We start from the raw sequence: 24,878 nt of genomic DNA, 5'->3' as shown, positions 1-24,878 counted from the left end.
TTATTTCATAGTGATAGGAATCAATTCATCAAGAGACTAAAAAAAATCCTAAATATTTATATGTAAGAAGAATGTTTCCAAATACATGAAGAAAACACTGACAGAATTGGAAGGAGAAATAGAAAAATTTTAAATTATAGTTGAAGATTAAATTTCCCTCTCCTAAAAACTTATAGAACTAAAGTTCTAAGGGTATAGACAGTCTCAGGGTATAGACAACATTGAATCAACCAACATTACACAAATGACATTTTTGAGGCACTCAACCAGCAGAAGACACATCTTTTAATGTCCATACAGACTATGTAAAATATTATGTTTTTGACATATTGATTATGATCTGGGCCATGAAAAAAAAAAACAAAACACCTCACTTAAATAAAAGGAACTCCTTTAAATTGTAACAATAAACAGTCGACTTGAAAGTATTTCAAGAGACTAATATATTTGGAGACTAAGTAATGCATTTCAAAATAACAATTGGCCAAAATATCAAGAGAATATTTAAAAGTATTTTGAATTGGATAAAGATGAAAACACAGCATATCAAAATTTATGTGTGCAAATGTTACAGTGCTTAGGGGAAATTTTATAATATTAAACTTCAATATTAGAAAAGAAGAAAGGTATCTAAAAATTACCTCAGCTTTCCCTTTAAGAAAATAGAAAAAAGAGAGCAAAATAAAGTAAGTGTAATAAAGGGAATAAAAAATATCAGAGAAAAAAATCAATAAAATATAAAAGAGAAAAATAGAGAACAATGAACTAAAACCTGATTCCCTGAGAAGATTACAAAAAAAATGTTATATATTTAGCCAAACTGAGCAGGAAAAAAAAGGAAGAGATAAAGTTACTAATGCTAGGTATGATAGATGTGGTTTTTCTATATTCTCTCTATATTATAAAAGTGTAGTAAGGAAATATTATGAATAAACAAACTTATGACAGTAAATTCAACAGCTTAGGTAAAATGGATAAATTCTGTGAAGGATACATATCCAGGATGAGATGGCTTTACTGGAGAATTCTATCAATATTTAAATGAAAAATAATTACAATTTTAAACTTTCCTAAAAAATTGAAGAAAAAGGAATATTTCACAACTCCATCTAGAGGTCAACATTACCCTCATTTCATAACTAAATGAAGATAAATTAAACTTGGGACCAAAATCACTCATGAAGTTCAAAAAGTTCTTACAAAATTGTAGCAAATCATTGTGTGTGTGTGTGTGTGTGTGTGTGTGTGTGTGTGTGTGATGCATAAGTGAGGTTCATCCAAGGAATATGTTTGGTTTAAGATTTTAAAATTAAACAATGCAATTCATAGTAGGAAAATATGCATGAAGTAGAAAAATATATAAGCATGGCAATAAATACTAAAAAGCTTTTGGTAAAAGCCAATAACTGTTCCTCATAAAATTATTATCAAACTAGAAATAGGAAGTGACTTTCTCAACCTGGTAAAGTACATCTACAAAGCACCTACAGCTATTATACTTCTCAAAAAACTGAATGCTTTTCCTCCAAGATGAAGATATCAGTTGTTTCCACTTATATTTAACATTTTTTAAAACTTTTCTTTTCTTTTAATTTTTAAAATTTATTTTGAGAGAGAGACAGAGTGAGTGGGAGAGGGGCAGAGAGAGAGAGAGGGAGACACAGAATCTGAAGCAGGCTCCAGGCTCTCAGCTGTCAGCACAGAGCCTGATATGGGGCTTAAACTCACCAACCATGAGATCATGACCTGAGCTGAAGTCAGATGCTCAACTGACTGAGCCACCCAGGTGCCCCCACTTACATTTAATATTGTAATTGAGGTTTATTCCAATGCAGTAAGTCAAGAAACTGAAATAAATGTCATCTAGATTGGAAATGAACATATAAAACTCTCATTAATACATGAATGATCATCTATATATAAGGGGAAAAACTACCAGAACACTAAATGTGTTTAGCAAAATTGAAAAGTATAAAATCAATATAAAAAAATCAAATGCTTTGTCCCCCTCCCTGTTTTTATACTATTTTTGTTTCCCTTCCCTTGTGTTCATCTGTTTTGTCTCTTAAGTCCTCATATGAGTGAAGCCATATGATTTTTGTCTTTCTCTGACTAATTTCACTTAGCTTAATACCCTCCAGTTCCATTCACGTAGTTGCAAATGTCAAGATATCATTCTTTTTGATTGCCGAGTAATACTCCATTGTGTGTGTGTGTGTGTGTGTGTATGTATGTGTGTGTGTGTGTGTGTGTATATGTGTGTATATGTATATATATATATATATATAATATATATATATATATATATATATATATATATATATATATATACCACTTCTTCTTTATCCATTCACCTACCAATGGACATTTGGGCCCTTTCCATACTTTGACTATTGTTGATAGTGCTGCTATAAACATGGGGGCACATGTGTCCCTTCAAAACGGCACACCTGTATCCCTTGGATAAATGCTTAGTAGTGCAGTTGCTGGGTCATAGGGCAGTTCTATTTTTAGTTTTTTGAGGAACCTCCATACTGTTTCCCAGAGTGGCTGCACCAGCTTGCATTTCCACCAACAATGCAAAAAAGACATCCTCTTTCTCTGCATCCTCGCCAACATCTGTTGTTGCCTGAGTTGTTAATGTTAGCCATTCTGACAGGCATGAGGTGGTATCTCATTGTGGTTTTGATTTGTATTTCCCTGATTATGAGTGATGTGGAGCATTTTTTCATGTGTCAGTTGGTCATTTGGATGTCTTCTTTGGAGAAGTGTCTACTCATCTCTTTTGCCCATTTCTTCACTGGATTATTTGTTTTTTGGGTGTTGAGTTTGATAAGTTCTTTATAGATTTTGGATACTAACCCTTTGTCTGATATGTCATTTGCAAATATCTTCTCCCATTGTGTCAGTTGCCTTTTAGTTTTGTTGATTGTTTCCTTCTCTGTGCAGAAGCTTTTTATTTTGATGAGGTCCCAATAGTTGATTTTTGCTTTTGTTTCTCTTGCCTCTGGAGACGTGTTGAGTAAGAAGTTGCTGGGGCCAAGATCAAAGAGGTTTTTGCTTGCTTTCTCCTCATAAATATGGAGAACAAACTGAGAGTTACTGGAGGGGTTGTGGGAGGGGGTATGGGCTAAATGGGTAAGGAGCACTAAGGAATCTACTCCTATTGTTGCACTATATGCTAACTAATTTGGATGTAAATTTTAAAATGTAAAAAAAAGACTCAAAACAACAACAGTGGATCAGTAAGTTGTGATAGAAAACAGGTCAGTGGCAGGGGAAGGGAGTGAGCAGTTAGGCATGGGGAGAGAATTGCCAAGGGACAAAAGGAAACTTTGGGATAATGCTTATATTCATTATCTTCAGGTTGTGGTGGTTTCACAGGTGTAACATTTGTTAGTTAATAGCACATTTTATAATTTGAATATGTGCAGTTCACTGTATGTCAGTTATACCACAATAAAGCTATTTTTTGAAAAAATAAAATTAAAAAATAAAAAAAATACAATGCATTTCTATATTCTAGTATACTAAACTAGAAACAATAAAAAGGAGAAAAATATCATTCAAAGTAGCCTTATATTATGAAATACTGATGGATAAAAATTTTCATTTTCATCCAAAATAAAAGACTTATTTCCAATATTTGGGAACTATTATGATGAAATGATGAAGATAGAGAAATGCAAAATGGCCTCAAATCAACAGCCCTCAGTTCTCTTCCCACCCTGGTTTCATCCTTTAGCAGAAGGTCTTATACACATATATATGACAACTCAATACACACATCCAAGCTCTGAACCCATCTTATGCAAACATCCAATCCTCAGTCAGGCCTGGACCTAAGGACATGCATATGTGCAGCACAGTCTGCCCTTATGAACACCAATAGAAAATAACCAAGCAAAGGTCATGCAACTGGACTCTGGGTATTTGGACAGGGAATTCCAGAGTCTTGAGTATGCAGACTGTGATCTATCAGGAGGCCAGAGATAGCTGGGGGGGCATATTTTCTTGGCCCATTGGATTAGCACAGCTGGAATGTTTTAGAGAGGTTCCCACTGATGGTGAAATGGGCTTAGGACAGGGGCCATGACTGCCTGAGACTCACAAGTGCTCCATCTCAATTCTTCAAAGTAGGAGTGTTTAGGGTCTAAAGCCCTAGTCAGAAATAGAATATAACCTTCTGGAAGACTCTGTGTATAGGATGTAATGTTCAAAAGAGCCACAGTGGGAAGAAAATACTGTGTGACAGAAGCATTACTGTATTTTCAGGATATGTCACTTATGCTACATTATAAATACTATTATAGGAGCACCTGGGTGGCTCAGTTGGTTAAGCGTCTGACTCTTCATTTTGGCTCAGGTCATGATCTCATGTCATGAGATAGAGCCTCACGCCATCCACTCACTGACAATGTAGAGCCTTCTCGGGATTCTCTCTCTCTCTCTCTCCCTCTCTCTCTCTCTCTCTCTCTCTCTGTCTCTCCCTGCTTCTGTGCTCTCTCTCACTCTCACTTTCTCTCTCAAAATAAATAAACTGAAAGAAAGAAAGAAAGAAAGAAAGAAAGAAAGAAAGAAAGAAAGAAAGAGAAAGAAGGTAAGAAAGAAAAAGAAAGAAAGAAAGAAAGAAAGAAAGAAAGAAAGAAAGAAAGAAAGAAAGAAAGAAAGACTGTTCTGTCTCATTTATTTGAGTAAATTTAGTCTTAACTCTATAAGCTCCTTCAGCATGAGGACCATGACTTACATCAGTTTTGTATTTCACTTCACGCCTTATAATCTTTAAGCATCCCTGAGTGATATGTAGCACAGTAGTGCATAAGCTATATTATATGCATAATTTATGTACACGTTATAGATTCAGTTGTATCGCCTCCAAAATTCATATGTTGAACTTATTACCCCAGTATCTCAAAATGTATTTGTATATGGGGTCTTTACAGAGATATGCTACTTAAAATGAGGTCAGTTAGGGTGGGTCCTAATCCATTATGTCTGGTGTCCTTATAAATAGAGGACATTTGGACATGGAGAGATGTACACAGGAAGAAAGCCATATGAACATGAAGATGGATATGTACAAGCCAGAGAGAGAAGCCTGGAACAAATTGTTCCCTCAAAACCCTCAGAAGGAACCAGGAACTTGAACTTGGGCTGCCAACCCCATAATCATGTGGGCTATTGCTTAGTGTCAGTTTATGTTATTTAAGCCACCTGGTTTATAATACTTTGTTATGGCATTCCTAGACAACTAATACAACTTGCATGACCTAATAATGGTGATAATAAACTATCTTTCTTATTGGAATTTCATTTTTAATTTGTATAAATTATTCACTTGTAGTTCAGACATGTGATCAGCCCAATTTCTTTTTTTTTATAATTATTTACTTTTGAGAGAGCAAGAGCCAGCGTGAGTTGGGGAGGGACAGAGAGAAAGGGAGACACAGAATCTGAAGTAGGCTGCAGGCTCTGAGCTGTCAGCACAGAGCCCAACGCGGGTCTTGAACTTACCAACCATGAGATCATGACCTGAGCTGAAATTGGACGTTCAATTGACTGAGCCACACAGAACCCCTGATCAGCCCAATTTCGAAGAAAATTTAAAAGCAAAAGGAAGCAAATATTACCTGAAATTAAAAAGTTAAAGATATGTCAACTATAATGTGATACATACAAAGTGATTTATTATACAAGGGAATTTTGGTAGAAAAGAGAAATAAACCCTATAGATAATCATTTCAGTGGTGATTACCACAGCACAGTGGGCCAAGCTGGCATCCAGACTGGGGACTCTTGTCTCAAGCAGTTGACTAGAACATGGAATCCAGACAGATAGTTTTGTTCTTGACAGTAAAAAAGATCAGTTGGAAAATGTTAAAAAGACAATATGACTGCATCTTTTGATACCATATTTTGTGAGACAAGAGCTGAGAAGCAACCACCCAGAGCACTCTTCATGGGCCTGGAACCAGTGGTTACAGATGGTATTCCTACAGAGAAGTATCATTCACTCTTCCACCCGCAGAAGTCCCCTAGCAAAAAGGAAGATTCTGCAAACAGCTACACTTGAGGTCACTGTTCAGTGGGGTCAGAGATCATTGATTTTGTGCGAGAGAGATTCCAAAGGCTGGCAATTGCTCTCTTCTACTTAATCAGGACCATACCTAAGTACCTGGAATTTTGCAGGACACCTCCCAAGCATCACCATCATTGTCTACGATCAACGTCTTTGCGATCTAAGAGTCTCACCTTGGAGCCTCTTAAAGATCCCCAGAATTGGGAAGTGTCCTGATATCGGCTTTGACTATAAAAGAAGAGTAAAATAAGCCTTTACATACCCTGTATTGCCCCCATCTACTCTATTTTTTAGATCTATGAGGAAATGTTTTATTTTTTCCAGATTTATTGAGATATAATTAACATATAACATTGTATAAATTTAAGATGTGCAACATGATTATTTGATATACATATATATTGTGAAATAATTTTTGCAATAATAGTGTTAACATATCCATCACCTCACTTAATTACCTTTCTGTGTGTATGCATGGTAAGAACATTAAAGATTTACTCTCAGGAACTTTCAAGTATACAATACAGTATTGCTAATTATACTCACCGTACTGTACATTAGAGCCTTCAAGCTTGATTCATCTTCTAATTGAAAATTTTAAAAAAATGTATGATATCAATGACTTTTTTGTAAATTCTGCCAAGGATGATACATAGCTAGTATTGTTCTAGATGTCTAAATGTCTAGGAGATAAGTTAACTAACTGAATTTAATGGGTACCTTTGGGTTTTAAGGGCTTAAATTTCTCACAGAACCCCATTGAGAAGGGCTGACTTAATCTGTGCTATATCCTTTGAAGTTTGGTGATTTATATTATGGATAATTGACTTAAATACTATTCTTTTAGATGTTTTATGGAATTTATAAAAGAGTTACCACTCCTAGTCTATTACTTCTTTTCTTTTTTTTTAAATGCTTATTTATCTTTGAGAGAGAGAGAGAGAGTATGAGGAGGGGAAGGACAGAGACTGGGAGACACAGAATCTGAAGCAGGCTCCAGGCTCGGAGCTGTCAGCACAGAGCCCAAAGTAGGGCTCAACTTACGGACCGCGAGATCATGACCTGAGCTGGAGTTCAACGCTTAACCGACTGAGCCACCCAGGCTCCACTGAATTATTTTCTATTATAATTATGAAACTAGTAATAGTTTATTTATTTAATTCAATATCAAGTTCACGTATTTTCTAGCAAAAAGATAAAAGGTCTAACAATCCAAACTACCTCTTTATTCACAGGGCCCATGCCTTCATATTTGCACTATGTTAAGAATATGTATTTGGCCTCTCTGTATACATTATATGAATTGATGAATTGAATTTATTCCTAATCCTGGCCTAAGGAAATAACCTTGCTTAATAAGCAAAGAATATATCAAGGAAAAAAATAGTAAATGGAAAAAATTGTAATTTTTGCACTATTATGCTTTTACCCTGGGTTGAAATAGTTGATTATGGTCTCTCCTTATGTCCCCATTAGAATATATTTGACATGCAGTAAAGAACAAAAAAAAATTAAACCTTAGTCACCTTGCTAATACTCTGGAAATGTTTGAGCACTTTATTTCTTTTTCTTTTTTTAAATAAGGAACGTGCAGTAAGCTTTCCTGCAATGGCAATATCCTTTGCATCTTTTTTTTTTAATCTTATTCACACACTCAAGGTTATGGCCTATTGTACAAGGAAATAATGATGGATGAGGAGAAATTTATTCTGGCATTCTGAATAATGCTATTAAAAGCCACCTCTCAGAGCTGTTTATATGAGAGTGAATATATGTATATGTGAGTTATGTCTATCAAAATTGCCAATATGTTTTCACTAATCCTCCCTGTCTCATTAAAAGCAAGTTATTTATTCATAGGGATGTAAATAATATTCCAATGTAGTTTTCTAATACTTCTGTAATTTATTTGAGCATAAGAGAATAAACAGAATTTTGCATAGAATAACACTGCTGGATTGATATATTCAGTAAATTTGAATTCTAACACTGGCTTTACTGTGATTTGGGGATGTCCTTGATCGTCTCCAAGTCATCAGCACTCTCCTGGTTCTGATACTAAAACAGTTAGTCCTGGAATCACACTCTACACTTTGCTACAACTGTGGGGATTACCTAGCAAGCTCTCCAAGGGCTTGGCATGGTCTCTGCCTAAGCAAAGTAAGGATTATATCACTGCATTCTCAAAATAGATGCTTCTGAAATCCAAATCCTTTCTTATCTACATTCAGTACTTGTCCCAGTGGGTAAAACAACTTAAAATGATTTTCTCAACAAAGACATGTACATGGAAAGTTTATCTCACTGTCAATTTGGAGTGTTCTTGTATTGATCCTTCAGTTAAAAAGAAACAACAACGTGAGAGCCTGAGTGGCTCAGTCAGTTAAGTGTCCAACTCTAGATTATGGCTCAGGTCATGATCTCGTGATTCATGAGTTTGAGCCCTGCATTCGGCTCCATGCTGGCAGTGTGGAGCCTGCTTGGGATTCTCTCTCTTTCTCTGTCTCTCCTGAGCTCATTCTCAATCTCTCTTTCTCTCTTTCTCTGTCAAAGTAAATAAATAAACTTAAAAAAAAAAGAAGCAAAAATGCTATAATTGGTGTAGTGATGAGTAAAAATCTGATAGAAGAAGCAGGAAAAATTAACAATTTCTGTTTATGCCCATGAATTAAGTTTTTGGGGACCCATTTTTTTTTTGTCAAAGAAGTTATCTGCACAAGATAGAATTATTTGTAACATATAGAAGTGTCTCTTTGCTTTTTTGTTTTCCTTCTCAGTGTCTTCTGCTCAATAGACGTTTTAATTTTCACAAAGCCAAGTTTGTGAGTTTTTTTTCCTTTGTGGTTAGTGCTTTTTAGTGTCTCCCCTAAGAAATCTTTACCTCTGCCCAGATTTTCTTCTATGTTTTCTTCTAGAAGCTTTATAATTTCAGTTTTCTGTATGAGTTTATAATTCAATATTGGAGTAGTTTTTGTTCATGTTGTGACATGGAATATTAAAGACCATTTTCCCTGTAAGTTATTATCCAGATGCTGGAGCACCATTATTTGTTAAAAGGCTTTTATTTCCTCATATATTTGCCTTTTCCATTCTGTCAGAAATCAATTGCCAACATATGTGTGGGTCTAGTTCTGAATTCTCTCTTCTGTTGGGAAAAGTGATTTGTATGATATTTTATTCATAATAGCAAGAAACTGAAAATAAGCCAAATGTTCATTAACAAGAAAAGGGATAATCAGTTGCTGTATGTCAATACAATGGAATACTACTCAGCTAAAATGAAGAAGTGGACTATTGATAGACACACAACATGATTGCATCTCAAAAGTACTGTGTTGACAAAATAATCTAAATACTGAATAATGCATAAAGGATGATCCCATTAATATAAAAATTAAGAAGAGGTTAAAAAATGTATAGTTTTGAATAGAACAGTTGTCTACAAGGGTTGAGGATTGACTGATGGGGATAATCTCTCTATCTTGATTGGGGTGTTGGTTACACAGGTGTATATGTTTTTCAAAAATCACCAAATTTTATACTGAGAATCCATGCTTTTTTTTGTATGTTAATTTTATCTTAATTTCAAACAAAAAAACAAACAAACATCTTTATTGACCAGACAGGGAGTAGAAAACCACAGTGGTGAATACATGTTAAAATTGTAAATTACTAAGGTACAAGTGATTACCTGAGGAACAAGCAGTGGAGGACTCTGCTTGTGAAGAGGGATCCTATTCCTCATTCCTAGCAGCATATCAAAGCCTATCTCCCTTCATGAATTAGAGATTTTGTTTTAATTGACACTTAGGAAATATTTTTTTACTGTGTTTGCATTTTCTGTAAAGAAGTATGACATAAGTATGGTATAAGGATTATATTTTAGACAAACATATTATTATGGGAGGGTATTCCATACACCTATTTTTAATGAATGTTATACATAGAGATATAAAATAGGGTCAGAGAACCTGTTCTGTAAAGTGTTGGGAAACAAATAGTTTAGGCTATGCTGACCATATGGTTTCTATCACAACTACTCACCTCTGTCATTTAGCAAGAAAACAACCACAGATAAACAATATGTAAATGAGCGAATGTGGTTGTATTACAATAAAGCTTTATTATAGACAAATGGATCAGAATTTCATATAATTTTCATGTAACAAAAAAATTACTATTTTATTTTTTCAACCATTTAAAGTGTAAACAAAACAAAAAAAGACAAAGAAAACTATAACTGTGGGCAATACATAAACGGGTAGAGAGCCAGATTTGGCCTGAGGATCATATTTGCCTAGTCCTGAAATATATTATAAAATATATGTTACTATTGTTTCCATAGCTTCTCCTCAATAAAACAGGGATATTTAATTTAAACAATTAACAATTTTAAATGTCTATATTTCTTTTCTATATATGCCAGTGCACAAAATTTCGTGAACACTATGTCTTCATTGCAATTTGTTTGATTTTAAAAATAAAATAACGACTTATTTATTCTTTAAAACTTTCTAAAGTTCTGTTATGTCTGGTGTTAATATCAAATGTTTACTTTTTACCTTGCCTGAATTCTTTCTAATTTAAAAATTAAAAAAAAATTTGTAAACCTTCTGTTTTGCCTGATTTTTCTAATTGAAAAAAAATTATAAACCTTCTGTTTTGTATTCCTTCTTGCATACTTTGTAAATTACGTAGGGTCAGATGATGCTTTTTTGGTATAAAGTGTGAATTGTTTTCTTTGGATGATAATCAAAATATAATTGTGAAAATGATTATATCTCTTTTTACTTCTCTCATACTTTATGCTTTGTTTCTGTCATTCTTCTCTATTAATTATTTTGCTTCCTTTATATTCATATATGATTTATGTAAGTCCATTGTGTGTGTGCGTGTGTGTGTGTGTGCATGTGTGTGTGTGTACACATGCTCACATTCAGGTTTAAACATGTAATTTAGATCTACTATTCACTCTTTTAAAGTTACAAATTTCAAAACTGCTAAAATACTGCTTAATTGTATGAAATTTTGCTACCCATTTCTGATCTACCTCTCAGTTTGTAAATGTGATTTGAGGTTTCAGAAACAGATAATTTTTTTTATTTTCTTTATAAAGAATTGATTTTGGCATTACTTTATGTTTTGCATCAAGTATTAGTACAAGTTATTTATGACAATGGTTTTGATTTAGTTCACTTTTTTAGAATATATTCATTGTCAGTGGTAGTTCTTGTCATGGCTTTTTTTTTACCAGAATATTTTCTTCAATTTTATTTGTGTGTGTACTTATCTATATTTCTTTTTTTAAGCTTTTGTTTAAATTCAAGTCAGTTAACTTACAGTGTGGTATTACTTTCAGGTGTACAACATAGTGATTCAACAATTCTATACATTACCCAGTGTTCACCACAATAAATGAGGTGTTGTTACCATCTGCCACCTTAAAAATTAGCTTCTTAATTTTGTTTCATTTTGAATTATCTCTCATTTACAATAAATAGCTGTAAGTATTGCCTTTCATCTTATTCTATACTCATATTAATTGAGCTCTCACCTTACCGTTCCTTTGACAATTCTCTTATCAACATAATCAATGATCTCTGTATTCATAAATCTGGATTTTTTTTAATGTATCATTTTTACATAATTATTCTTGTGGAACCACTCCTCAAAGATAGAGGCTCCTTTGGTACTGAATAGAGTAAAATTCATTCTTTGAAGGAACAAAATATACAATATGAAATAGTAAATTTATAATTCTTCCTAATGATGGCCATAATTTAGAAGAATAAGAGATTGGCATTTTTAAAAAGAATATTTGCACTTTTTATTCCTTTCCAATGTAACGTGCAGAAAAAACTGAAGAACTAAGTTAAGGTTGCATTATCTGTAATGAGCCTAGATGCCAATTTAGTTCAATTTTGCATGCTTCAGTATTTACTGAATCACATGATGATGTGAATAAAGAGATAGAACTACTTTTTTGTAAAGATGAGTAATTTTAAGGAGAGATTATTTTTATTTCTTACCTATATCAAGATTATTAAATTGCACTATCATTGATATATTTCTCTACACACTCTAATACTCCAAAGCATCTTATTTATTGATTTCTTAGGGACAAATTGGCTAAAACTGAATTTCAAACAACTTCACTAGTAAGTATCACCATAAAACACACTATATCTCACAATAGGTTAATCTTTTAATAAGAATGCTGACAGTATACAAAGAATCACATTTTTATGCTTTCAAGAGATTACTTTGCAAAGTATGTATCTTACACTACCTTAATAAAAGATATGTCTTATACAATTATAATATCTTAATTGGGTAAATGTAAAGCATAAACCCTGTGTTCAAATAATTCTTCATACACCAATTTGACAATAAGTTACATAAAAAAAATATTCTTCATACATTCCCAAAATCACATTTAGTATTTTAAATTTTTGAATACATTTCTTTATCAGTAAAGCACTTGGGTACCCAGGACAAAAACCTAACATTTAACTAATTAAAAAAATAATCTGAATGAGATGAAAAAATGCAACATGAGAACACAAAATGTTCAAGTATATATCATGAATAGTTCCAATTTCCTCTCTAAATGTCAAGTACGAACTGTATATTTTACATGTAACAAACACTGGAGGGTGCTTGCTAATATACTTCTGAAATGACATTTTCTTAGTATGACCTTTCTTTCTAACAATAAGTTACATTTTAATTAAATAGGACCATTTTCATTACATGCCAAATATCTCAGTGCCATATATTATAATCCTCCTTTGTCAGAACTGATAGTTAAAGGTCATGGACTTAAATAATTATTGAGATTAACAGAATCAGTAATTTATGAGAAAATGGCACATACATGGTGGTTTTTATTTCAGGAAAATGAGACTTTCTAATGTTTTAATAGATTTGAAAGAGAAGAATGTAAGAATAAGATGATTCGTTTGGTCATATAAAAATCACAAAAGTTGAGAGTTTGTCTCTATGGACTTCTGAATTTTATGTTATTGCTCTATATTTTCAGCTTTATGTCTCAGTTTTTATTTAAAAAGTTTGTAAAAATATGAAGAACTGAATTAACTCATAAAGAATCTTATCTATTAAGAAAGGTCATAAAGAGTGAAATGAAAAACATGTTTAATGATTATTTTCACCATACGATAATTCATAATTATGAAATCAGAACAAAGTTGAGTTAAAAAATCAACAGAAGCCTCTGTTACCCCAATTTTTTTGTTGTTTCTGTTTCAGATAAATTTCCTTTTCCTTTATAAAGCTATTTATATAAAGTCTCATGTGATATAATAACAAATGGTGAAGCTTCTTAAAAGATGAAGCTATTTTGCCAGTATTTTTTCCTAGCATTCAAACAGAAATAACTAAACAAAATAATCTCAGAATGTCAAAGTATACAAAATTAAGATCAATCTGTACCATTGTTAACTCTGAATAATTTTTATAAATGTATTTATTCTTACATATTTAACACCTTCAGCTTTAAAAAATTAAAAGTATTAGCAAATTGTAGTAAATCATCCTACTATTTCTTCCCTCCCTCCTTTATCTAATACCCTCTTCCTGTATAATATCAGCTATTACTACTCATATATATGCTCTCAAAAGTTTATTTAAAACACATAAAAATATTTTTAAAAATGAAATGATGGTGTACAATGCAGTGTGTTCTGCACTTTGCTTTTTTAACATGTTGGAATGTATTTTAGAAGAAAGTGTAAAAGGCTTGCTCATAGATTAACTACTTCCTGCTTTTAGTTGTACAGAAAAATTCACTATAACATATTTATTTAGTCTCCTATAAATAATAATTTTGGTGTTTAAGAAATAGAGATACAAGTAATGCCAGACTGACTCATCTTATAGGGAGGCTTTTTCTGTTTCTTTGTTGGTTTGTTTGTTTTTACTACCAGAGAAGATCAGTTAAATCCATAAGAAAGAGCAAATAATACAAATAAATAAATATTGGATATCAACAAATAGTTAAAATAAAAGAAAATATAAATGGCTATGAAACATGAAAGATGCTCAAAATCAGTCATAATAAGAGAAATGTGAATCAAAACCAGAGTAAAATATTGTTTTCCTGTTAGACTGGTGAAAAATAACAAGTTAGACAGTAAATATGGAAGGGAAAGACTTAAGAAAACAAGATGGGAAAATAATTGCTTCCGTATGTTAATGGTAGTGGGTTACAGTGAAACAACACTGTAAAGAACAGTATTATTATGTCAAAATATTTATTATATATATAATCATTGTATTCAATTGAACAAATTCACAAAAGCATTTACCTTTGGATCTAGCTTCTCACTTTTGGAGATGTTTCACATTGGTATAAGTGCGGATAAACTTATTAGCCTTAACTCTAACAACATGCATTTGTTTTAATAAAAGATTTGGAAGAACCTAAATGGTCATCATATGAGGGATTCGTAAAATTGTAGTATTGCTTATTTAATGTAATGTTATCCAGCTATATAGTAGAATGGGGAAACTTGAAGTAAGATTATATGAAATATCCAATATATATTATTAAGTGAAATGATCAAGGTATTGTAATTTTATATATAATGTCACATTTTATGGAAAAATGGGAACAATCAGTACAGATATTTATACTTGCTTAAATTCTATAATGATTTTTGTAAATGTCCTCAAATTTTTCAACAATCATTTCATCAAAAGATGACATACATGTGATCTACCTTTGAAACTTGGTAAGTTTGTGACTCACTTGTAAACAACAGAATGTGTCAGAGGTGGTGCTATGTAATTAAGAGTCAGTTTTGTGGACATGCAACCTGTAGATCACATAGAACTCCACATTCATAAGAATCTCATACTTAGTTTAATGCTGTAATCATCAATGTCTTAAAATTCTTAATAATTATGGAAAAAGTGGCTGGGAATCTTCACTTTGTATTATACTCTGTGTGTAACTGTGGAGGCTGGGCCAATAAAAGCAATGCTGCTTTTACTTTGTTCACTGGAACATTTGTGTTGGAACCAGCCCTGAGATGCTCTCTCAAAACTTCAATAACCCTGAATATACTATGAAATTCAAGCTACACAGAGGGGCCATGTTTAAGGGCTCTTATTGACCTTTCAGTCATTTTAGCTTATGGATAAACTTTGTGAGTGAATGAGTCTTCAGTGATTCCAGAAGCCAGCTTTGGAATTACCCCGGCCTTGGAGCTGTCCTGGTGGAAGCCACAGATATCATGGAGCATGGACAGACCATCCCTGCTCTGCCTTGCCGGAATTGAATTACAACCACTATGAGACTTAAAAAAATAAATGACTGTTTCAAGCCACATAGTTGGGGTAATTTTTTATATAGAGTCAGTAATCAGAACATTCCATTTGAGAAATTCTGGAATGAAACATAAGAAATGAAACAAGTATTTATTTGTGGAGTATTGAGGTGGAATCTAAGAAAGGAGGAACAAAGCAAGGATCTTTTTACTGTGTAGCTTTTTGTATGTTTGAATATCTGAACCCCTTGAGTGTATTTTTCTTCAAAAATGAATAGAAATATGGAAAAAACCTGAAGCTATTATTTTAGGATGTGTGGGTTGAAGGAAAAATATTTTTGTATTCCTGCAGAGGTGGCATTCTCTGAATATATTTTGCTGCATACTTGGGATCCTTGGCTGAGAGCAAGCCTTGGAGGAGTTAATTTATAACTGGATAGTGAGAGAACTTCAGAGAAATTTGTCTAACTCCAGAAGCATGTTTTTTACATTTCAGCAGAAAGTGATGATTGTATTTGGGAGACATCTTTAGTTTGTAAAAGCTAGTGATACCAAGGCTTATCACCCTTGAATAGGTGTATTTGGTTTCAAAATGCCACAGTGAGAACCTACAAACCTTTCTGTGCCTTCTTCAAGAAGCAAAGATTTTTCTCCCTCCTTTTTCTCCTGTGTACATAACAGAGATTATCTTTTTTTTTCCCCACACCTCACTTATGGATTTTCATTTCATATTTTCTACGTCTGGCTTTCATCTTATTGTTCCAGTGGTAAGGACTTGGTCACAGAGGGATCTATCAGTCCTTGTTTACTATAAGATAATAAGATGTCTCTGATCCTGAAACCCCATGTGCACTTTGAGGATAAAGTTAATAAAAATGAATATTAAAACTCAATAATATATATATGTGTGTATATATATATATATACACACACATATATATATACATATATATACACACAAACACACACACATATATATACATTTGATAAAACTATATAAAAAGTTCACATTGAAAAACAAATTTTAGAGTAAAATTTGATCCAAGGAGAGAAGGTAATTTGATTTAAAATGGGAGCACAGAAAGACATGCAGTGCTATTAGCACAAATTTGTTCTTGAGCGTTCAGAGGAGGTGTGTTTCTTTTCATTGTTTTGTTTCACAATTTACATGTGTGTTCCATGTTGTTTATGAACAAAATAGTACTCACTAGGTTAAAGTACATAGTGAGAGACAAGAATATGATGTGGGAGGCTAGTTAGGAGGTAATTGTATTTCTCCTGGAAAGAAAAAAATGTTGATTTGGACTAGGGACATAAAGAAAGATAGAAATAGTGAGAGATGTGTTTAGTTTGGAGATATATTCTGAAGATAGAGATGACAGTATTTAAACAGGGATGGGGAGAGGAGTGTGAGAGAAAGTGAAGCTTTAAGAAAGATTCCAACTATTGCTGAGCAGCTCAGTGAACAGATTTCTAAACATAGAGATATTGGTGTAATACTACACTGTCTAAAAAAAATTCCAGTTATTGTATATCTAATTTTATTAGTTACAAGATAATAACGCTGTGCTATAATATTAACATTTTTAAACTCTCAGGTGAATATAAAGTTTTCAGTTCATATTCCTGAAACCTTTTTTTCTTTGAAAAAGAGAGGGTGATTAAAAAATATAAATTGTATGCGGCGCCTGGGTGGCTCAGTTGGTTGAGTTCCGACTTCGGCTCAGGTCATGATCTCACACCTGGTGAGTTCGAGCCCGGCGTCCGGCTCTGTGCTGACAGCTTAGAGCCTGGAGCCTGCTTCGGATTCTGTGTCTCCCTCTCTCCTTGCCCCTCCCCCACTCGCATTCTGTCTCTGTCTCTCTCAAAAATAAATAAGCATTAAAAATTTTTTTTTAAATATATAAATTTTAAGGGTGAAATCAACAGCCATTTTTGTAAACCTATATTTCAGCTAAATATGATATAATTATTTATTGCATAAATTTCCAAATTCTTTTTAAAAACAATGCTAAATATGATAGATTCCTTTAGCTAAAATGCAGCTGCAAATACATGAATAAATTGTTCAAGTTATGGAAATTATTATGGTCTGTTCCAACAAGGTTTCTTGGATAGCAAAATACAGACTTAATGTGTATTTACTATTACTTTGCTCTATTTCTTTCTAACCCAATGGAACTTACTTTTTTTTTCCCCTTCTTGCTCTTCTACCCATTTTCCTCACATTGTTTCAATGATTTTTTCCTCACAGTATAAGGGCAATAAGCAATTAAATATCACCTTCTACCCTGAGACAATACTAACCTATCATAGGGTAATGTAAAAACAATGTAATTAAAACCCTGATAGAAGACAAATGATTCATCAGATGATAGAGCTGCAGCTAATTAAAACTATCTAGATTTCTTAATTTTGCACCCACGTATATTAAAAATATATTTTCTTAATTCAGTTAGGCCCCAGATATTACAAAGTAAATAACAATCGAAGCAATACTTATTCACACCTATGTCTATTTGCATAAATACACATAAACACACATATTAATAAAGCATGCCTGTTTTTCTTTTGTTTTTTTTTTTTTTTTTGTATCGTACACTTAAAATGGTATATAATATATTACCTGGGTTTATATGTGTCATAAAATAATGAGAATAATATGCTGACACATTAAACTCAATCCCATGCAAAAAGTCAAGGTTTGTATATTTTGTATTATTAGCAAACAAAGATTAGCATTCTATATTAGTCATTGTTTTTAGTAGAAACTGAAAATAGCTCTAAAAATTAGGCAGAAATGTGATTTATAAAAGAATACCTAAAATTTGACAGAATTAATACCTGCCTTGCTGAGTGGCTTTTAGGAATCGAAATAATCCATTTTAAGTGGCTGATTGATATAAGATAGCTAATAGTATTTATTAGTTGAAGTAGAACATTATAGAAATAAATTATGACTTACAAATGAATTTCATAGAATAGTTCTAAAATACAGCATCTGAAAATAATGTCAAAAATGTTTGTTTATCAAGTGCAGTCCTCCCAATTACATGGTATATAGTCCAGTCAATCTGTAATGTCTTTATTCTTGCCTTCTGGAAAAATTGGCATTTTCTATAATTATTACAAAGAAGCCATAGCATCTCTATGTCGTGAGTAGCTCAAGTATAGAAAAATTAAACATAAACTCTAAAAAAAATCACTGATGTGTACATGTACTAATACATGTGTAATATTCATAAATCTTCTATAATAAAAATATATCAAGAAACACAGTAACTTGATAACAAGTAACATGTCATTTATACATATTTAAGAAAGATAGAATGTGGGTGAGTACTGTAATAATTCAGAGTTGAATATCCTTTTGAGAATTGAATCCAATTTTGTTTTCTTGGGGTTTATATTTATTACCTTATTAGGAATGCCCTGAGTGATAGCTACAAAAGGTAAAATTGAATAGACAAATTCAACCTTGAAGCAAGGAAAACTAAATGAAGATTACTAACTCTAGCATACTAGATTCCAGAGATTATAGAGAACAAGGAGAATAAACTCCAAGTAACACACATCTCTAAACTGTTAGATTCTGAAATTTACAACTAGGTGATTTGGCAGGGTAATTCTTAAAAAGGATTACTACAACAAACATACTGTAATACTCTAAAGTGAGGATTATAGAAATCTGTATTGTGACAGATTATGACTACAGACACCCTGAAAGCAGATTAAAATCCTTTCATAAATATTTTAGCCTTGATACTGAAAAAGCCATCAAGATTTTGATTGAGTTAGAAATGTCTGAAATGCTGTTAACAAAGGAGTAATAGCTTACATTACTATCCTATGGACATCTGTGCCCTAGAACTAATACACTATTGATCTGGAGAAGTCATAATACAATCAAGTCAAGTGATCTTTTAAGAAGGTGTTTTCTTTCTTCTGGAAATTCCACAGTTATTATTAAATGCAAATGCTACAGAATTGGGACACTTCTATTCAAATTTCTATGGAGGTACTCTATTCCTAGTACAGCTTATATAAATCTGCCTCAATTCCCATTTCAGGTTCTGTGGACTCCTTAAAAACTACCTAACCTACTTCAGTGCTCTTCTTCTTAGCATTTCTGAAGCACTTACTCTCTGTATGTTATAGATTATCTCATATGCATAACTATTTTTTTTTCAATTATATATAACACTCTTTAGACAAGTTATTTCATTTTCTTCTTTGGTGACCTTTCTAACTCCTGGTATATTGTGAGCTCTTAAAAGATAAGACAGTGGGTGGACTACATCTATGTATTTGTGGTATTTGTACATATTATATATATTTATATCTGTAATGTTATATATTCAACTCATTAGCTATGGTTATTTATTTACTTATTTGCTTTTTTAAAAGTTTACTTATTTATTTTGAGAGAGTGGAGAGTGAGAGAGAGAGAGAGAGAGAGATGAGTGCATGTGAGCACAAGCAGGGAAGGAGCCAAGAAAGAGAGGGAGACAGAGAGAATTCCAAGCAGGCTCTGCACTGCAGCATAGAGCCTGATGTGGAGCTTAAACCCATGAACGATGAGGTGATTATTTATTAACTTTTACTTGCATATTCCAAATAATCATATCTCTATACAAGTGAATAAAATACTGTAAAAACTCTATGGAGTCACTGTGAGTTGGTCTGTGCCATTTACTGTTCTGTATACAGTATCAGTTTACATTTTCTGTTTCTTCATTTCTTCAGTTGTAAGACAGGCATGAATATAGATATATGAATTATAGATAGATTTACATCTGTCTATATAGATTTATATATTTAGGGTAGTGGATTTATTTAATTGTGTTAGAAAAATAAAGTGATGCATATAAGGCACTTAACAGACTTATTCACAGTGAATTTTAAAACATGTTGCTATCATTAATAAAAAAAAAGATAATTTTCTTATAGGACCATATTAACTTTTTTTAAAATTCAGAAGTTAAAGTACTTTAACTTATTGAGGTTTTAATGCAATATCAAACTGTCAGATCATAATATACATGGATGCTACTAATACTGACAATAATTTCTGTTATTGTCTTCATATGATAACATTCTTCTCTAGAAAAAATTGGTTTTAAAAAATTTGTTTTGTGTTTATACATTGCTTATTTAACAAAATTAGAGAAAATTGTAATCTCCACTCTTACTATTTATTTTTTTACTATAGTAACATCAGAAATAATTATTCAAATTAGAACTCTTCATATATATCTGAAAGTATGAATCAACCTAGATATTATATATTGTAAAATCACTAAAAATAAAGGCCCCCAGGAATGCATATCTTTCCATTTGTTAAATGATACTAAAATATTATTGTTTTAAAAGATTATTGGATCTTTGCATTAGATGCATATATATGTTTGATTTTGCATTTTTGTAAGTATTTTATAGAATAAGAAAACAATTGTTCCTTGATTCTGTATCTAAATTATTTAGAAACATTACCAAGGACAAAGGATTTTAAGTAATTTTGAGAATTTATGTTGCCCTGAATCAAAAAAAAAAGAGAGCCGCACAAAATATACTTAAGGTCAAGTTATATAATAAATAGAACAAATGGGCTTTAGTCTATACAGTCCTTTCATTCTTCTTTCAGATATAAAGACAACATACAACAAATAATGTTGTACTTCAAAATACCAATAGGAATTCATTTAAAAGAAATCTTAGTATCGGGGTGCCTGGCTGGCTCTATCAGTTAAGTGGCCAACTTCAGCTCAGGTCATGATTTTGCAATTTGTGAATTTGAGCCCTGCATTGGGCTCTGTACCGACAACTGGAAGTCTGGAGCCTGCTTTGGATTCTGTGGCTCGCTCTCTCTCTGCCCCTCCTCTGCTTGTGCGCTCTCTCTCTCTCTCTCTCTCTCTCTCTCTCTCACTCTCTCTCTCTCCTCCCCCTCTCTCAAAAATAAGTAAACATTTAAAAAATTTAAAAAAGGAAATCTTAGTATGAATGCCCAGTAAGAACTGGTGTGATCAAAAACATGAATACACAGTCATAATTATAAATATGTATTTGGACCCCTTAAAATATATTGGGATATATCAAAGAAAATAGATACCATTTTTCATGAGACACATAAAGATAATGGTGTTCCTACCTAAGGGAAGGAATATTTATTACTCCTTTTTAATAATGTTTATCTAGTATTAAATATGAATATTTAATAATCCAAAATCATTGTCTCTTTTCATAGTTAGCAAGTGAATTTCTCAAGTGTTGGTCCACACGACAGTGTATCATTCTTTCATTTTCTGTGATATAGATTAAGGTTTCTAATAAAATCCTTTATTTGAGAAAAAAGAGGAAATGTGCTGATTTTTCTCCACCTGCTCGGCTGCCTTCTGGAGCCAGATGCATTTTTTGTGTTTCACTTCTCAGGTTGTGTGCAGGGGCCTAAATTCTAATGACTAAATCATAGATGTTTTCCTCTTGGGGAAGGTGGGTCGAGCTAGTGGCCATCGAGAGTTCAGAATGAAGAAAGAGGTTGGGGATACTTCTTGTGCCCACCGGGCAGCCCCATCTCTCCATTCAGGTTCCCCCTTTCTCTCTCCTTTGTGAATTACTCCCATCAGCATATAAGCATACTCTTTTTCTCCCATATAACTAAAATATAAATCTCTTAATTTCACTTACTATGCTGGCTACTAATATATATCTTTAACACTTTTGTCAAGAAACTTCTTTAAAGAAGTTTTCTAATTTGCCCTCTATTGTTCCTGTTCATTCATTCTTTCTTAACTTACTCACACAGACTTTGACGTCCCTGTTCCTGAATCTAGTGACCAATCCTCAGGTCTTTTCTTCCTTGATTTGTCAGCAGCAGTTGATACAGCTGATTACCCCCCTCCTTCTACATTTTCTTCACGTGGCTTCCATAGCACAACTATTTCCTTAGTGGGTTCTTTTATGACTCTTAGTTGTTGGTTATTTTTTTCTCAGACCTCTTAATGTTGCAGGGTCCCAAGATACCAGCTTTAGGCTTTTGTCTATTTTCTCTACTTTTACCATTCTCTTGATTTCATCCAGTGTCATGATTTTATAATCTTTATATTTATCAATGACTCTCAAATTTGTATATGTAGTCCAGTCATGTGTCCCAAAGTTTATACTCCTAAATGCAACTTACCATTTGATGTTTATCCTCAGATGTCAAAATTGAACTCCCAATCTTCTCCCAGAAATCTGATACAAAATACATTCATAATTTTATGAATAGTAGCTGCTTCAGCTCCACTTTTTCTTTTTCTCACCTTTCTTTCATACTCCACTGACTCCATCAGAAATCCTTTGATTTTTATCTTCAAAATATATTAGAAATAAAGCAGACATCATCTTTATGTCTTAACGGTTTTTTCCCCTTTTTTTCTTGTGTCTCTGTATTTTATTCTCAACACAGTAGTGAGAGCTACTATGGGGATTTATCAAATGATACACTTAGGGTTTCACACTTTTATTGTATGTAGTTAGGGGACTATCCTTGCAAAATAAAACAAAGTCCTTATTAGGTGCTGGTTAATGATATTTCAGGCAAAGGCAATAACACATTTGTAAAACTGAATATTTTAATAACATTTCAGGCCTAGAAACCCTAATGCTCCAAATCCATGCCCAGAATGATCTTGAGGTATTTGGTTCCGCTTTGTGCACATAACAGGAATTGTTTTTAAATTAACCATGAGAGACACTTGCCCAGTTGCTGGTAGAACATATAAAGGAATAGGGAAAAAAGGATGCTTAATTTATTTCCTTTTTGTATAATACTGATTCATATACTCATTTTATCAATTAATTTAATAAATACTTTTTTGAAGCAATACTATCATGTTTACACACATTGTATAATTCTACAAAATATACAAGTATGAATAGTAATTAGTAGCTTAGGTTAATAATTTTTTATTTCCATTTTAATGTTATATTTTCAAGTTTTCTTAAATTTTAATTGAATTACTCAAAAAGTGTTCAATTATTCCATTTTCATACCTCTTGTTGAACTTATGTGGCATGTCTTAGCACTTAGGGAATGTCACTTTAATTACACACAGAAATAAGTGTGCAAGACTTTACTTGAGACAAAACAAATAAAATTGGGAATCCTGCAACTCCGTTCCTAATTTTCAGTTTGAACCTAATTCACTTCAGGAACAACTTTTAGACAGTTTTGCACAGGTTGATGATGCAGCTGTTTATACTTAAACAGATTTTTTTTAAACTAAAAACAGTCAAGAGTGAAAGTTAAATGCTTCATTTTATTGTATACTATGTGTAAATGCTTTATTTCCAAGTTTAGCACTCACAGTTTTTATGGCAAGAGAATGACCTTGCTTTTCCTACATTTTTTTTTTTCCTAAGGAAAACTCACTAAGCCTTTCACTACAGTTCATTACATTGACATTGCCAGGACAGTCAAGTCTCCCTAAGAGCCAGAGTGGATGAAAACTTCAAAGTTTTATATTTATATCTTGATTCACTCTGCTTAGATTTATCACGTTGTGACAAATTTATTACCAGAGCTTTGCCCACTCTGAAGATTCTGATAGTGTTTCATTATGAAATATAAAATATGTCTACAGGATCATACAAACACCCTATGATTGAGTGTGGTCTTTGCTAGATATCAAAAAGGCTACATTGTATCACATTGTTGGTAGGGTTCCTATTTTATATCCTTGATTTTATTTTTATGTGGTTTTTGACCTATTCTCTGATAGCTTTTTAAGAGGAAGTCCGATCTGTGCTCTTTCCTCATATTTTCATAATGTGTCTCTGAATAAATTTTGACATGGCTGTTAGATTGTCTATTTATGGTAGTCATGTGGTGGTTGGTAAGAATGGAATCACTTCTTTGCTTTGTGTTTTCTCTAGAAATTAAAATTAGTTGAGCTTTTTTGGTCTATCTCAATGTTGTGGTTGATATATAAATTGTATTTCATTTAATTAAATTGAAGAATGCCACATACTATATCTTTTCAGCTAGAAAGTATTGTGCTCATTGCAAAGAAAAATGTGTCACTGAGCAGTACCAAAGGTAGTTTACATTAGGGAAAAATAAAACTTAAGGAAAATAGAGTTACTGACAAGAACAGCAAGTTATATTTATAAATTTAGAGAAAAACTACCTAGAATAATTTTAACTTGACCTTAATCATCTAATAGGGAGATAAAAATCCCTTTTGTATGTTCCCTTGATTGCTATTATCCACCCCTCCAAAATAATTTTAAAAGGCTTATTAAACACATTTTAGGAGAAGAAAAAATCTGACCTCTAGGAGTACAAATTGTATAGAATGCTCAACTTGAACAAAAAGTAAATACTGTTGATTAGAATTTCTAGTTTGCTATTTGTATAGAATCTTTTGTGATACTTAATAGATATTCTGTCATGATGTATTTGAAATATTTAGGGAGGTTCAGCTGAAATGATCCAACTAGCAAACTCATTGGCTGAGAACTGCAGC

Source organism: Panthera pardus, unplaced genomic scaffold (genome assembly GCF_024362965.1).
Source record: "Panthera pardus isolate Hobbes unplaced genomic scaffold, ASM2436296v1 HiC_scaffold_13, whole genome shotgun sequence".
In the NCBI taxonomy this organism is placed as follows: domain Eukaryota; kingdom Metazoa; phylum Chordata; class Mammalia; order Carnivora; family Felidae; genus Panthera; species Panthera pardus.
Note: the sequence above shows the minus strand (reverse complement) of the source record.